The sequence below is a fragment of the Heteronotia binoei genome, chromosome 16 (genome assembly GCF_032191835.1).
Source record: "Heteronotia binoei isolate CCM8104 ecotype False Entrance Well chromosome 16, APGP_CSIRO_Hbin_v1, whole genome shotgun sequence".
Lineage (NCBI taxonomy): Eukaryota > Metazoa > Chordata > Lepidosauria > Squamata > Gekkonidae > Heteronotia > Heteronotia binoei.
Genome location: NC_083238.1, coordinates 50178439 through 50195411, shown reverse-complemented (window position 1 = coordinate 50195411; position 16973 = coordinate 50178439). Strand labels below are relative to the sequence as shown.

At 44.5% G+C, this 16973-nt stretch overlaps 1 protein-coding gene across 2 annotated transcripts in view; it reads right to left on the bottom strand.

Moving 5' to 3' along the window:
* Nucleotides 1–16973, bottom strand: part of SATB2 (SATB homeobox 2) — a 258561-nt gene that overhangs the window by 186433 nt on the left and 55155 nt on the right. The gene's annotated exons all lie outside the window — the stretch shown is intronic.

Here is a 16973-nt window from a genome sequence, read left to right as displayed (position 1 = left end):
CATACGCTACAAAGAGGGCTTTTTTGTAGCAGGAACTTCTTTGCATATTAGGCCACACCCTCCTGACGTAACCAATCCTCCAACAGCTTACGGGGCTCTTAGTACAGGGCCTCCCGTAAGCTGTTGGAGGATTGGCCGTATCAGGGGTGTGTGGCTTAATATGCAAAGGAGTTTGTTTATTATTTTATTTATCTATCAATTTATTACTTTAAATTTCTATCCCGCCCTCTCCGCAAGCAGACTCAGGGTGGCTAACCATCAGTTATATAATACAATTTAAAACCAATTTCTTTTTTCTGTTAGGGCGTTTTCGCACTGACCTTCAAGTAGCGCGACCACCCTCTTCACACCGGAGGATCTGCCCGGATTTCGCACAAGAAGCGCCGGCGCACTCAAAAGAGCGGGCTACTTCCGTAGCGAAACCCGCTCAAACGTTTTCCTGCTTCTTGGCGGTTTCCGTTTTAGCGGGTTTCGCGACGGAAGTAGCCGGCTCTTTTGGGTGCGCCGGCGCTTCTTGTGCGAAATCCGGGCAGATCCTCCAGTGTGAAGAGGGTGGTCGCGCTACTTGAAGGTCAGTGCGAAAACGCCCTTAGTGATCCTATGATATTCGTAGCTCCTCAGTGGTGTGAGGTGGCAGTTCTCTCTCGGTTCAGGTGCTGAAGGCCTGTCGAAACAGCTCAGTTTTGCAGGCCCTGCGGAATTGTGAAAGATCCCACAGGGCCCTTATGGCCTCCTGGTGCTGCCACTGAAAAAGCCCTAGCCCATGCGGAGCATAGCCTGGCTTCCTTTGGTCCGGGGGTGGACAATAGGTTTTGTGTCCCTGAACGTAGCGCTCTCTGGGGAACATACGGAGAAAGGCGGTCCCTTAGGCAGACCCCTGACCATAAAGGGCTTTAAAGCTCATAACAAACACCTTGAAACAGACGCCGGACACAACAGGCAGCCAGCGCAGCTCTTTCAGCACTGGCCGAATGTGCTCTCACCTAAGGAGCCCCATTAACAGCCGTGCTGCAGTGTTCTGCACTAGTTGTAGTCTCCAAGTCAGGGTCAAGGGTAGCTCTATGCAGAGAGCATTACAGTGATCTATTCTCGGGGTTGACCGTAGCATGGATCACCATAGCTAAGTCATCATGCTCCAGAAAAGGGGCCAGCTGCCGTATCCACCGAGTTCCTACTACAAAAAAAACCCCTGGCTACAAATAACACACTATTGGCTTGGATCCTGCAGAAAATGTCTGCTAAAAGCTTAATATGAAATTTTCACTGACTCCCCTCATGATGTTCCTATGGGTATCATGTCTCCTGGGGAGCATCTCAGGGATAATTTCAGAGATCATTTTTAGGGTGCAGTGGGACGGAGGAGCCAAGGAAGTCCCCATTCCACTGACAGAAATTCCTTCCATCAGTTGAGATTTACCATGGAATGCCTCAACCAAGAAGACTTCTCAGACTAAACAGCAAGAAACAAGAGACTATTGGAAAAAGTGATGCACTAAAGAAGAATGTGAAACCAATCATATACCAAAAAGGCAACTTGGGGGGCTGTTGGTTAATAGAATCAAGGGGGTCTTCCCCAAGCCAGCCACACGATTTCTCAAAACAATGGGACAGGCAGGACTGCTCCCTGGTTGCAAGACCATTCTGAACCAAAAGAAAAGGCGGGATATAAATGTTTTAATAAATCAGTAAAAGACCTATTTGTGATACCTCAAAAAGTTTCACTGTTGGTTTCACCTCTCTCAACCCTTTCCGCCTCCCAGCTCTAAACTTTGCTTAAACTCCATAAACCAAGAAGCCAGGGCCAAGAAACTAAGCACACTTTCCATTTATTTTAAAACAAATGACAAGGACATTTGTAAATTTTTTTATTAATTTTAAAACAAAAGCGCATACCTAATTTAAATCACATTAAGTGGCCTTTATTGATTTTCCTCAAAACTCTATTTCAGCTACTCACAAGAACTGGGGGGAAAAAAAGACTTATACGTGTAAAACTAGCATGATAGACTTTTTAAGTGTGTTCACTAAATATAATTTCAACCAGCATGCTAAACCAGGACATGGAGACACTTTCCAGGAAACTTTCCTCTACAAAACACATCAAGGGCAGCTGAAGAACAGAAATATGGTGACTGCATGCACACATAAGAACACAACTGATTTATACATGAGTAAAAATACACAAAACACTCCTTCCAGTACTGTGTCACTAGCAGCCACAGGTGGGAGGATTACAAGTTTGAGTGCTGCAAAGAATACTAAGTTTATGCCTTTATTTTCCTGTGACAGGAGTCTGAGCTTAGCTCTCTCTCCCAACGTGCTTGTTTTCCACATGCAGTGAGTTTTCACCAAGAGCTTTCAAGCATGCAAGCCGCGCTTCCATTAAAATTTCAGTGCAGAAGCAGAAAAATGACACACACTCCTTTTTATGCTTGTCACTGCTGTCAGACATACAAACCAATTAGGAGAGACAGTTTGGTGTAGTGGTTAACTGTGCAGACTCTTATCTGGGAGAACCGGGTTTGATTCCCCACTCCTCCACTTGCACCTGCTGGAATGGCCTTGGGTCAGCCATAGCTCTCGCAGAGGTTGTCCTTGAAAGGGCGGGCAGCTGCTGTGAGAGTCCTCTCAGCCCCACCCACCTCACAGGGTGTCTTTTGTGGGGAAGGAAGATAAAGGAGATTGTGAGCCACTCTGAGTGGGGAGCGGGATATAAATCCAATATCATCATCATCAAACAGTATTAGTAGGATGAAGAGGTGGGAGAAAGGCAGGAGCAAAAATAACAATAAAGGTCTCTTTAGGCTAAGATTTCAGCCATTAGTGTCCAAAATCCATTTCAGAGTTAACAATCATGCAAAACTCAATTAACTCAAGATGCCTATAATCGATAACCATTAAGGATGGTTTTCTCTGCAGAAAAAGGAATTTTAGAGATCATCTAATTTTTCTGCATTAGTTTTCAGAGAATTTAGGCTGGATCCTGCATTGTGTGGTGGGTTGGACTTCATGGCTGGAATGACCGTTCCACCTCTATGTTTCTAAATATATTACATTTCTTCCACCTATCTCCAACAATTTCAGAGACTTTGTGGCATACTTCTGTCAGCTGGTAGGACTTTCAGGATGAGGTGAGAATAGAAATGGCCGGAAATAAATGTCACAACTCTACCTTGCTGCTCTTAGAGAGTGCTTTAAAATGCACAATCCCTGGACACTTTTACAAACATTCATTAATTAAACCTCATAATATCCTTCTGTGGAAAATATTATTCCCACTGACATACTAGTGACTTATGATTAAGTTAATTGTGTACAGCAAATTGCTGTGTTAATGGCAATACAAAAGGAACCATGCCCACCCCACATTCGCCATACATGCCTCAGTCCCAGGGTGATACATAATTTAGTGGGTGAACAGGAACAAACAAGATGATTATAGTATATTACCTGCATCCACTGTGAATAATACACCATCCCACAGGCTAGACAGACGCGGAGAACTCCGAGCTGCAAATAGAAGGTTAACCTTCTATAGCAGAGAATGTGGTCAAACCTTCATTTCATTGACACGTTTGGTTTTACTGAGCTGTTTATTTTGTTTTAATCACTAAGCAGTTTTCTAAAACAGGGTGAGTAAATTATATGTGCCTTCATGGAAGAAAGGGAGATAAACTCAGTTAAAAGGTAACAGTAAACCACAGGTTTCCTGCCCCCTTACTCTTATTTCCCCCACTTTGCTATACAATTTATTCTGGTCACAGTTCGCCAAGATGTTCAAACAGAAAATGTGGTTGAACGCTACCTTACAAACCATAGTTTGCAAACCCATCCTCAAGAGCTGTTGGATACCCTAGTTTGCCAGTTTAGCCATCGCAAGAAGCTATGGCTAGAGAGGTACTCACAGAGAGCCACATTCACAATTACCACCAACCAAAAGAGCCACATGACTAATTGCGGTTGCCAGTCCAACTCAACAAATATCTAGGGACTTTTGGGGGAGAGCCAGGAGACTTTGGGGGTGGAGCCAGGTGCAAGAGTGTGACGAGAACTATTGAACGCCAAAGGGAGTTCTGGACATCACATTTAAGGAACTGCACACCTTTTAAATGCCCTCCATTTGGAAATAATGGAGAAGGGCACCTTCTTCTGGGGCTCACAGAATTGGATGCCCAGTCCAATCTTTTTTAAACTTGGGGGGGGGGGTGTTTTGAGGAGGGGCATTGGATGCTATGCTGAAAATTAATGCCTCTACTTAAAAAAAAACAGCCCCCAAGCCCCAGGTACCCACAGATCAATTCTCCATTATACCCTATGGGGAATCGGTTTCCATAGGGTATTATCGAGTGTCCAGCAGACAATTCCCTTCTCCCCCCCCCCCCCCCCGCTTTCCGATGACCCTGAAGTGGGGAGAAGGCCTTCAAACCAGGGGATCCCCTGCCCCCAGCTGGGGATTAAAACAGAGAAACACAGAAAAATGGAGCAGAAAAAGGTACATATTCCTCCATGAAAGACCAGCCTCAGAATTTATACAAAACTCATTAGTGCTTTTATAAGTAACAAACAATACATAAAAAAGTGAACTAAATTACAAATCAATAACAGAACACTATTATGGTTAGTGTTCTATTACTGATTTGTGATTATGTTCACTTTATTTATGTATTGTTTCTTACTTATAAAAGCACTAATGAATTTTGCATACATTCTGAGGCTGGTTTTTTGCGGAGGTATATGTACCTTTTTCCGCCCCAGCTGGGGATTGGCAACCTGTCTATGACTAATGCATGTCTGGTTGTGCTGCTAATATGTACTAAGACCTTAGCTCTAATTTTATGTTGCTATAAAGTTTTATAACATTAAAGAGTTATAGGGAATTTTATATTAATATTAGGTAGTCCTTTCAGATTATTTAATTACGTTTTGTGATTATGATTACTGATTTCCCCTCTTGTTAGTCTATTTTGGTTTTAAATTATTTGTAATTTGTTTTCTATTTACTGTCTTGTTTTATCTTGAAAGCGCCCCATGGCACAGAGTGTTAAAGCTACAGTACTGCTGTCAAACTCTCTCCTCACGACCTGAGTTCTGAGTTCAGGAAGCCGGCTCGAGGTTGACTCAATCTTCCATCCTTCCGAGGTCGGTCAAATGAGTACCCAGATTGCTGTGGGGGGGGAGTGTAGATGACTGGGGAAGGCAATGGCAAACCACCCCGTAAAAAGTCTGTCGTGAAAATGCTGTGAAAGCAACGTCACCCCAGAATCGGAAACAACTGGTGCTTGCAAAGGGGACCTTTCCTTTTCCTTCATCTTGAGCTTAAGACCATTGGTCGAAGCAGCTAACAAATAAAAAGGAAAAGGACTAAGGCAAGTCCTGTGTGACACCACAAATTCATACAAACAATATGATACAAGCAGGGCGATCTGCAAGGATTTGCAAGGGGGGAGGCATTTCAGTGTCCCTTATATCCACCAACCCACACTATTTCATCTTTCTTCCTTCTGGCAGCCCCCCTTAAGAACATAAGAACATAAGAGAAGCCATGTTGGATCAGGCCAACGGCCCATCAAGTCCAACACTCTGTGTCACACAGTGGCAAAAAATGTTATATACACACATACACTGTGGCTAATAGCCACTGATGGACCTGTGCTCCATATTTTTATCTAAACCCCTCTTGAAGGTGGCTATACTTGTGGCCACCACCACCTCCTGTGGCAGTGAATTCCACATGTTAATCACCCTTTGGGTGAAGAAGTACTTCCTTTTATCCGTTTTAACCTGTCTGCTCAGCAATTTCATCGAATGCCCACGAGTTCTCGTATTGTGAGAAAGGGAGAAAAGTACTTCTTTCTCTACTTTCTCCATCCCATGCATTATCTTGTAAACCTCTATCATGTCACCCCGCAGTCGACGTTTCTCCAAGCTAAAAAGCCCCAAGCATTTTAACCTTCCTTCATATGGAAAATGTTCCAAACCTTTAATCATTCTAGTTGCCCTTTTCTGCACTTTTTCCAATGCTATAATATCCTTTTTGAGGTGCAGTGACCAGAATTGCACACAGTATTCCAAATGAGACCGCACCATCAATTTATACAGGGGCATTATGATACTGGCTGATTTGTTTTCAATTCCCTTCCTAATAATTCCCAGCATGGCGTTGGCCTTTTTTATTGCAATCGCACACAGTCTTGACATTTTCAGTGAGTTATCTACCACGACCCCAAGATCTCTCTCTCTCTGTGTCAATCTCTGCTAGTTCATACCCCATCAACTCAGAATGACTGGCCTGTAATTTCCCGGATCTCCCCTGGAACCCTTTTTAAAGATGGGGGTGACATTTGCTACCTTCCAGTCCTCAGGAACGGAGGCAGATTTCAATGAAAGATTACAGATTTTTGTCAGGAGATCTACAAGTTCAATTTTGAGTTCTTTCAGAACTCTTGGATGTATGCCATCCGGACCTGGTGACTTATTAGTTTTTAATTCGTCTATCAGTTGTAGGACCTCCTCTCTTGTCACCTCAATCTGACTCAGGTCTTTCAACACCCCTTCCAAAATTAGTGGTTCTGGAGCGGGCAAACACTTCTTGTCTTCCACAGTGAAGACAGGCAAAAAATGCATTCAGCTTCTCAGCCATTTCCCTATCCTCCTTCAGTAATCCTTTTACCCCATGGTCATCCAAGGGCCCCATTGCCTCCCTGGCTGGTTTCCTGCTTCTAATGTATTTGAAGAAATTTTTATTGTTGGTCTATGTTTTCTGCAATATGCTCCCCATAGTCCCTTTTTGCCTGCCTGATCACAGTCTTGCATTTGATTTGCCAAAGCCTGTGTTCCCTTTTATTAATCTCACTTGGACTAGCTTTCCACCACTTAAATGAGTCCTTCTTACCTTTTACAGCTTCCATTACTTTGTTTGTTAACCATGCAGGCCTTTTCTTATACCTGTTTGTGACTTTCCTAACTTGTGGTATATATTTTATCTGAGCTTCTAGGATTGTAGTTTTAAATATCCTCTAAGCTTCCCCAGGGGTTTTGACTGTATTTACCTTTCCTTTCAGTTTCCTCTTCACATGCCTCCTCATCTCAGAGAATTTACCCCTTTTTCAAGTTAAACGTGGTTGTGCTGGTCTTTTGGGGCAACTCTCTATTTATACAAATGGTGAAATCAATAACGTTATGGTCACTGCTCCCAAGTGGTACGATCACTTTTACAACTCTCACCAAGTCTTGGGCATTACTTAGAACCAAATCCAGGATCGCCCCACCCCTGGTAGGTTCTGAGATCATCTGCTCCATAGCACAGTCATTGAGAGCATCAAGAAACTCAATCTCTTTCTCTCGACCAGAACCCACATTGACCCAATCAATCTGCGGGTAGTTTAAAATCACCTATAACGACACAGTTTTTACGTTTAGCCGCTATCGTTAATCCTTCCATCATATTATAATCGTCCTCTATCTTTTGATTTGGTGGGCGATAACAAACTTCCATAGTTAAATTTCCTTTTGGGCCCTCTATTTCAACCCAAAGCATTTCTAGAAGGGAATCTAATTCTATGACCTCAGTCTTACTGGACTGTATACCCTCTCTGACATACAGAGCCACCCCACCTCCAACCCTTCCCTGCCTATCCTTCCGATATAACTTATATCCAGGAATCACCATGTCCCACTGATTCTCCTCATTCCACCAAGTTTCTGAAATTCCCACAATATCTATGTTTTCTCCCAACACTAAACATTCCAATTCACCAATTTTACTTCGAACACTTCTAGCATTTGCATGCAAACATCTATAATTTCCCAGGCAAGCTAGGCCCGCCACCTTCCTCCTGCCGCCTCGAGACTTTGACAGACAGGCAATACTGTTTGTCACCATCTCAGTGGACAACTCTGATCCATTACCCAGTAGAAAAGTAACAGCTAACCCTTCATCTCTTTGAGATGAGTCCTCCCGAACCAGAGACATTTCATCTCCTATCGGCTTTCCCCCAAGATTTAGTTTAAAAACTGCTCTGCCACCTTTTTGATTTTAAGTGCCAGCAGCCTGGTTCCATCTGGAGACAAGTGGAGACAGTCTCTTTTGTACAGCTCCCGCTTGTTCCAGAAAGCATCCCAGTGCCTAACAAACTTAAACCCTTCCTCCTTATACCATTGTCTCATCCACACATTGAGACTTCTAATTTGTGCCTGTCTCTCCTGCCCTGCATGTGGAACAGGTAGCACTTCTGAGAAGGCTACCTTGGAGGTCCTGGCCTTAAGTCTCCCGCCTAGCAGCCTAAATTTTGCCTCCAGGATCTCACGACTGCATTTCCCCACATCGTTGGTGCCAACATGCACCACGACCACTGGCTCCTCCCCAGCACAGTCTATCAGCCTATCTACTACATGCGTAATGTCTGCTACCTTCACACCAGGCAGGCAAGTCACCATACAGTTAGTACACGGTTTTGCCACCCAGCTGTCTACTTGCCTAAGGATCGAATCACCAACTACCAAGACCCCTCCTCTCTCCCCACTCAGGGATGGTTTCTTGGTGCGAAAGGATTCCCGCTCACCAACTGAAGAAGAGGTCCCTTCTGAGGGCGCATTCCCCTTATCCTCAGCACGGTGCCCTGTTTCCTCTCAACCTTCATGCTCCCTGGCAGCAACGGGGCTGCCACGTTCAGAGCGGGGCTCATATAGTACGCCCCCGAGAGTCTTCCCCGAGTGCCTAACTGACTGCCTCTGCTTCTCCAGGTCAGTCACCTCGGCCTCAAGGGTTCTCTGAAGACCAGGAGCTCCTTGCATCGAGCACACACCCAAGACAGTCATACATGTGATACTCAGTGCTGGCTTTCTACCCTGCTGGCTTTCTACCTTCATGTTAGCTTTTTTCAAAAATATACAGTCACCTTTAAATCCTGTTTGTTTATGTGGCTCCCCTTCTGGAGGGTCAACTTACCTTATTGGGAGCACAAGGAAATTAGGGATCTGGGTTCTTGGTCCTTACAGAGCCCCCAGGCCAAGAGCCCTTTAGCTCTCGCCTCTGGTAAGGCGCAGCTTAACAATGCAAAGAGGGTGGGGAACACAGCCACTCCTAATCGATCAGCACCAATCACCTTCAGCCCACTCAACCAAAAAAATAGCAGTTTCCCAGCAACCACAACTCAGAATTTTCAGCAGTCACCAAACTCAGAAATTCTCAGCAACTTCCCCAGCTGTCTTAGCTTATCTCAGAGTTGCTCTGCTGTCTCTCAGCCCTCTCTTATCCTCTCCATCTTTCCTGCTTCCTTCTCTCCTTCCCAGCCACCAAACAACTTACATTTACCTGCCCCCTTCTTCAGCTATATTATTATTTAATATAAACCCCCAACTTTCTCACCAATGGGAACCCAAAGCAGCTAACATCATTCTTCTGCTCTCCATTTTATCCTCACAACAACTCTGTGCTTAGGCTGACAGTATTTTAGCTGGCTTCTATGAGCTTCTAGGGAAGAACGGGGTTTGAACCTGTGTCTGTCAGATTCTAGCCGGAAACTGTAAACCGCTTGGAGAACTTCAGGACTCCGATGTCACTGAACAAGATTAATATGCTCACGCACCACTCAGAAGCCACTATTCTCTCACACACATACACACACCCTGTTAGCCACTGCTCACAGCCACCACAGTTGCATCTCATCCAATGCCCACTGCTTCTACTTCACACACCCCTCAATTTGTCACTGCTCAGCCTCCTGCCATTACTGAAATGCTTATGGATTTAGTCAGCGCAGCCATCCTCATCACCTGACCCAGCAGTGCATATCTGCATGCTTACTGCTCCCTCTCACCTACACCACATCTGCACAGAAACTTTGCTCCACGCCTTGGTTCTCAACCTGGAGCAACCTGGTTTGTTTGTTTATTTGAGCACCCATACAATAGCCTCTGGCTATTCACTTTCTAGGCTTTCCACTGCTCTGCTTCAATCTTTGTGGGCTTGTACACTATGGAGACGGAAGGCATGCATTTTTAATGGTCCTGGCTGTATCCAGGGCCAGCCCTAGAGTCTTTTGCATCCTAGGCAAAACTTGCACCCCCATCTGCAGCCTGACACCAGAGAAGGGGTTTAAAGTTTGAATCCCCTTCTCTAGAGTCGCATGGCAGCAGCGCCAGATCCCTCCATTTTATCCTATTGGCCCATAGGAAAGAATGGAGTCCATTCTATGTGTTAAATACTGGGTTTGATGCATAGACCAAACAGCAATGTGCTTTATTGATAGCTCCAGAACAAGACAAAATGGAGGGGCTGCAACCCCGCTTATATTCATGTACAAGAACCACCCCTCGTAAGAACAAAAAAGAAGCCATGTTGGATCAGGCCCATGGCCCATCCAGTCCAACACTCTATGTCACAGTGGCGAAAAAACCCCAAGTGTCATCAGGAGGTCCATCAGTGGGGCCAGAACACTAGAAGCTCTCCCACCGTTGCCCCTCCCAAGCACCAAGAATACAGAGCATCACTGCCCCAGACAGAGAGTTCCAACGATACGCTGTGGCTAATAGCCACTGATGGACCTCTGCTCAGCTCACCATACCAAATCACAACAGTTAAGCTTCACGCAAAACCCGCCCATTGGTCCCGTTTCAAGTCCAGGTCTCTAATGTAGTAAAGAGTCTCTAGCGTCCCACTACTGTTGTGAATGCTTCCTGCCAAACATCGAACTCAATACATAACACAATCCTATGGGCCATAGGATAGAATGGACTCCATTCTTTCCTATGGGCCCATAGAATAGAAAGAATTGGGATGCCCCTGCAGCACGACGCTAGAGAAGGGGATTTAAACTTTAAATCTGGTGTTGTGCCGCAGAGGTGTCCCAATCCCTCCATTCTATCCTATGGGCCCATCAGCACCATTTCCCATGCCTTAGCTGCCCTCTTCATCGCCCCAACTGGAGGGCTTTACAAAGAACATCAGTAATTGCTCATGATTTCTGATTTTTAATAATCCTTCCAAGTGGAGTGGGGGAGTGTGTGTGAAGGGGCTGAGGCGAGGTAAGTCAGCCGAAAACTGCAACCTGCAGTTGAGAGACAAATAAGAAGTCATTGCTGTGCGGATGCAACCCTAACCTTTTCTGCACATACGCACCATCACCGTGCCTATCCAGTCCAGGCAGTGTTCTCACCATCTCCAAAAATGGAAGGCCCAGAGATGAACTTCAGCCTACAGGTATGCTCTAGCAAGTCCCTTTAGCCTTGACACACAATATGTTGGAATGCACAAAAAGATGGACTCTTCCCAGCAGCCTTATGAACCAAACACCAACTATGAATTAGGTATCTGATTAAGGTCCTGCTCATGAGAAAATTTATCTGCACATATTTGCAGGCTTCCACTTCTATTTATATACTTAGGAGGGTGTATAGATCCTATGTGCGTACTGTTTTATGTAATTGTGCATCCCTGTTTGAACATATGAAGCTGCCTTATACTGAATCAGACCCTCGATCCATCGTCAGTATTGTTTACTCAGACTGGCAGCAGCTCTCCAGGGTCTCAAGCTGAGGTTTTTCACTCCTATTTGCCTGGACCCTTTTTAGTTGGAGATGCCAGGGATTGGACCTAGGACCTTCTGCTTACCAAGCAGATGCTCTACCACTGAGCCACCAGTTCACACAAAGTAGCCTCCTCCACAGAAGGGAAGAGGAACATATAGACCACCAGTCACAAAGCAAGATGCAAAAAGTAACTTTCAAGAGAAGGGTGAAACATTCCAACACTGAGTTCAAGAAGATAAGGGAAGGTACAAATATTTTAAATAAAACAATTCAGGTAGGCAACCATGTTAGTCTGTAAAAAAGGTAAAAGTAGTCCCCTGTGTAAGCACCAGTCGTTTTCGACTCTGGGGTGATGCTGCTTTCACAATGTTTTCACGGCAGACTTTTTTACGGGGTGGTTTGCCATTGCCTTCCCCGGTCATCCACACTTTCTCCCCAGCAAGTTGGGTACTCATTTTACCAACCTCAGAGGATGGAAGGCTGAGTCAACCTGGAGCCAGCTACCTGAACCAGCTTCCGCTGGAATCAAACTCAGGTCGTGAGCAGAGCGCTCCGACTGCAGTACTGCAGCTTTACCACTCTGCACCACGGGGCTCTGTAGTAGTACAGTAGAACAAAAGTCCAGTCCAGAAGCACCTTAGACCAACGAACTTCCAGTATATATCCCTTAGTTATTTTTTTGCGCGTCAATTGCACCCAAATGCTACATAAACACCAAAATAATTTGAAAGATGGAAAACAGCATTAATATCCAGCTTAAGGTTTTCATTTTGTTGTGCTCATTTCCCTCATTCTCCTCCATTCAATACATATTGTAATAAAGTATTTTATTTAAATATTTCAACAGTTTGATGCCATGTAACTTTATATACAAGTTCTGCATTTTGTTGCATAAAGATTAGACTCATGTAATAGATGCTGCTGCACATTTGGGAAATATTATAACAGAGCCCTAACTTAGATTAGATTAATTTAATATAAGCACTAAGTAACTAGGCTGAATTAATAAAAACCCATGAAGAGAACAGAATTAGGCCATGAATTAAATAAAGCTTTCTGAAGCTGATTATTTTAGAAGCAGTTATTTAATTTCAAAGCTTTCCCAAAAAACCAGCCGAAATACTGGCCCAGATATAGAGGCAACACAACTGATATTTCATACTTTTATTTTGAAGTTTCCTAGACATTTATTTAAACAAAAGTTGAGAGGAAGATGCCAGAAGAAACTCATATTTCCTCTTTTCAATATCCACCAGAATTGCCTTAAATATGTCATCTTCTTAGCTTTTCAGCAGAATTGTCATATATCGTCTTAGTTTTTTCCACAGATTCATATTTATTGGCATTGGAAGCCAAGCATTTGAATTAAATTATTCTTTTATAGAACATGTCTGGAAGAAACCAAACTAAAAATTCTAAATAAGTGTATTTAAAATGCTGAGTTCTTCCCACTGAGCTACAATTTCACATGCAACCTTTCATCATTCACGCACATGCAGTTCTTCAGTATCCAAGGCTGCCAGCTCTGGGCTGGGAAATACCAGGAGATTCGGGATGCAGCCCAAAGAAGGTGGGGCTAGAGGAGGGGAGGGACTTCAATGAGGTATAACTGAAGAGTTCACTTTCCGAAAGAAGCCATTTTCTCCAGGGGATAGGGTTGCCAATCCCCAGATGGGGACGGGAATCTCCCGGTTTCAAGGCCCTCCCCCTGCTTTAGGGTCATCGGAAAGTGGGGGGGGGGAATGTCTGCTGGGTATTATTCCCTATGGAGGCCAATACTCATAGGGCATAATGGAGAACTGATCCGTGGTTATCTGGGGCTCGGGGGGGGGGGGGGGTGTTTTGAGGTAGAAGAACCAAATTTTCAGCATAGCATCCAACGCCTCTCCTCAAAACACCCTCCGGGTTTCAAAAGGATTGGACCAGGGGGTCCAATTCTATGAGCCCCAAAAGAAGGTGCCCCTATTCTTCATTATTTCCAATGGAGGGAAGGAATTTTAAAGGTGTGCAGTCCGTTTAAATGTGATGGCCAGAACTCCCTTTGGAGTTCAATGATGCTTGTCACAACCTTGCTCCTGGCTCCCCCCACCCCCAAAGTCCCCAGATATTTCTTGCATTGGACTTGGCCACCCTACCAGAGGAACTGATCTCTCTCACCTGGAGATCCGTTGTAATTCCAGGAGCTCTCCAGTCACCACCTGGAGTTTGGCAACCCTTAGAAAACATCACCTCCTGAGGTGGACAGTGAGAGAATAAAATCAGACACAGCGCACAAAAATTGTGTTCTCCTGCAATCTTCTGTGGCAATAAGAAATAACCAGTGATACCCACAGAGGGCAGATGATCTAGCTTTGAGGGGGGTCCTCATACTTAAAACTGAGCATGCCGCAATCCCAAATTTAGAAACACTGCTAGAATTTTAAAAAGCAGAGACCGGTTAACTGTAATCAACCGTCATCTAAATAAACTGGCTGCCGTTCAAATAAGAGAGCTTCATTACAAACCACAGCTTCATGGCGTTTTGGGTTTTTTTAAGTGCCCTTCCCCCTTTAAGGGACTAAGATAGCCATTTCTAACAGAGTGCCATATGCTGGGGGAGGGGGGGAAATACTAAAGGGGCAGCGACGCTCTCCCCAAGTCCCAAAGGATTTTTTTTTTAATGCTGTCACACATTTGAGCTCAGATGTTAATACAATCCAAAGGCATTTTATCTGAAATAACGGCCATTTAACTGATGAGAAATATCCCTCGTCAGTAAAAGAAAAAAATGGACAACATTTCATTGAACGACATAACTGGAGCAAAGGGGTGAGGGGCAGGCCACATTTTGGGCAGGAGTTCACATGAGCAGAGCTCCGGAACCTCTAAATTTTATTGTGCCCTTTCTTTCTTAACCCCCCCTCCCCAATATTTGCTTCTGGGCTCCACTGTTCAAACCCTGTGAGAGTTTTGCTGAACTCTAAGATTTGACAAACTTTGTAATATCCCCCCCACACACAAAAAAAGGGAACATAACCAAAACATATAAAGCAGACAGCTGGAAATCTTCCTCATGCCACTGTGGCCACATAGGAGAAAGTCATTTAAGCAGTATGATAGGGGTAAAGTTTTATTTATGACAATTCTAATTCAAGAAGCATTTTAAGGTAGTTGCTGAGCTGATATAATTGAGTACACTGTCCGGTGATGTCAGGGGTGTGTGGCATATGCAAATGAGTTGTGCTAATGAGCTCCAGCACCTCTTTTTCTACAAAATGACCCCTTGGGAGGGGGATGGGATTCAAAATGGCTCTGAAGAAATGGATGAAGATAAGTCCATGTTTACTTTGTTTGGGATTTGGGTTTACAGCAAACCCGAAATACAAACTTTTTTGACACTGGGATGCTTTCTGCAGGTTGTGCCTGTATGAAAGCTTTTGTTTCCTCCACCCCATGAATGACATGAAACAGGACTTTTTAGATTCACACCAAAGTCTCTTACGGAAATTAATACGATCGTATGACAAGGATTCAACCGAGGGAGCGTCTGACATACAGCTCTCAGTTAATGGTTCTCGCGTTAATTTAAAACAATAATAATTCCTACTGTAATTTCTACGGTAATAATTCCTACTATACAAAGGATGCCTCCACCTCTGTATTCCCTCACAAACTTCTAAGACCAAGCCAGAATGCTCTCTTACCCCCTTTGTGCCAAGGAAACAAACTGCACAGGGAAGTATTCTTGGCAGTAGCTGCCCTGCCGGAAGATTCAACATAGCTTTCTTCTAAATGTCTTCCAAAAGCAATGTAAGATCCTCATCTCCCCTCATATTACCTTGTAGGGGTCAGGCATAATAAATGAATAAAACTGAGGAATGGGAAAGAGGCATAGTTCTCTCAAGGCAACTGGTGGAGGTGTATCCGGTAGATCTAGTTTCAAATTTCAAATACAACCTTTAAGTCACCAAACAGCCCACCCCTCAATTTAGCAAATCAGAGACGATCAATGCCCAAACTGTGTTGCTTCTTTTGCCTAACATCTGGAATCTGGGAAGAAGGCCCTAAATCAGGAGTGTCAAACATGCAGCCCGCGGCCCGAATCAGGCCCCCGGAGGGCTCCCATCAGGCCCCCAAGCAACTGGCTCTTGTCTGCTTCCTTCTCCCTCTCCCTTGCTTCCTTCTGTATCTCAGCTTGCTTTGCAAGGTTTGCTCAATCGCACAGGAGCTACAGAGCAAAACCTCTATTTTCTCCATCGGTTGAGGCTCCTCTCACTCCTGGTCCCCTGGGGAGAGAGGGAAAGAGCCAGAGCTTCCTTTGCCCAGTTCCCTGGAGCCCCTGGGAGAAATACAAAGCAAGCACCTTTAAGATCAAAAAGTGCTAATGTTTTAACCATGTTTCAAGTTTAAAAAAAAAATTAGTCATGTTTGTCTGTGTCCTTTAAAAAGTTTATATCTCTGCTATCTAATCTTAAATAGGTACACATGGCCTGGCCCAACAAGGTCTCATTTATGTCAGATCCAACCCTCATAACAAATGAGTTCGACACCCCTGCCCTAAATAGCTTCTTGTCCAGAAGCTCATCTTCTTCGCAGTTATATGCTTTTTGTTATTTTCTCAGGAGATGTGGCTGTATAACAACGTACTCCTACAGTGTGCAGTTTTATTAGTGACAAGCAACACAAATCTTCACTTTCCCTGTATGCCCACTAGATAGGATTGCCAGGTCCGAATCAGGAAATATCTGAAGACTTTGGGGGCGGAGCCAGGAGCAAGGTTGTGACAGACGCAATTGAACTCTGAAAGGAGCTCTGGCCATCACATTTTAAAGGACCACACTCCTTTTAAATGCCTTCTCGTCGTTGGAAGTAATGGAAGATGGGGAGGAACCTTCTTTTGGTGCTCACAGAACTGAATTTTGGGAGTTTGGGGGGGGTTTACCTCAAAAAATGCCTCTACAGCAAAAAAATCAGCCCCCTAGAGCCCTAGATACCCACAAATCACCTCCATTATTCCCTATGGTGACCGGTCTCCATAGGGTAAAATGGAGTGCCGAGCAGCCATTAACCCCCACACACACCGCTTTCTGATAACCCTGAAGTGGAGAAGGACCTTCAAACCAGGGGATCTCCTGCCCCCAACGAGGGATTGACAACCCCAACACTGGAATTCCCCCTCCCCCTTTAACAGCCTCTATTGCTCTGTGTTTCCTGGAAGTTAACTCCTGATCACACAGGTGTTAATATAGCACAGTTTTTGCCTAGGCTGAAAGAACGGCAATGTTATTCTCCACCACTGATTCCACCCCCTCCTTTCTCATTCTGGCCACGCATCCTGGCCACGCACTCCGCTGTGCAAGCTGTACGCTGAAGCTCTTGTGCAGACTACTTCTAGAAACACTTGTAAAGAACAAGCCTGCTATTCCATCGTACTTTACACTGGAGATGTGTAACCAATACTACAA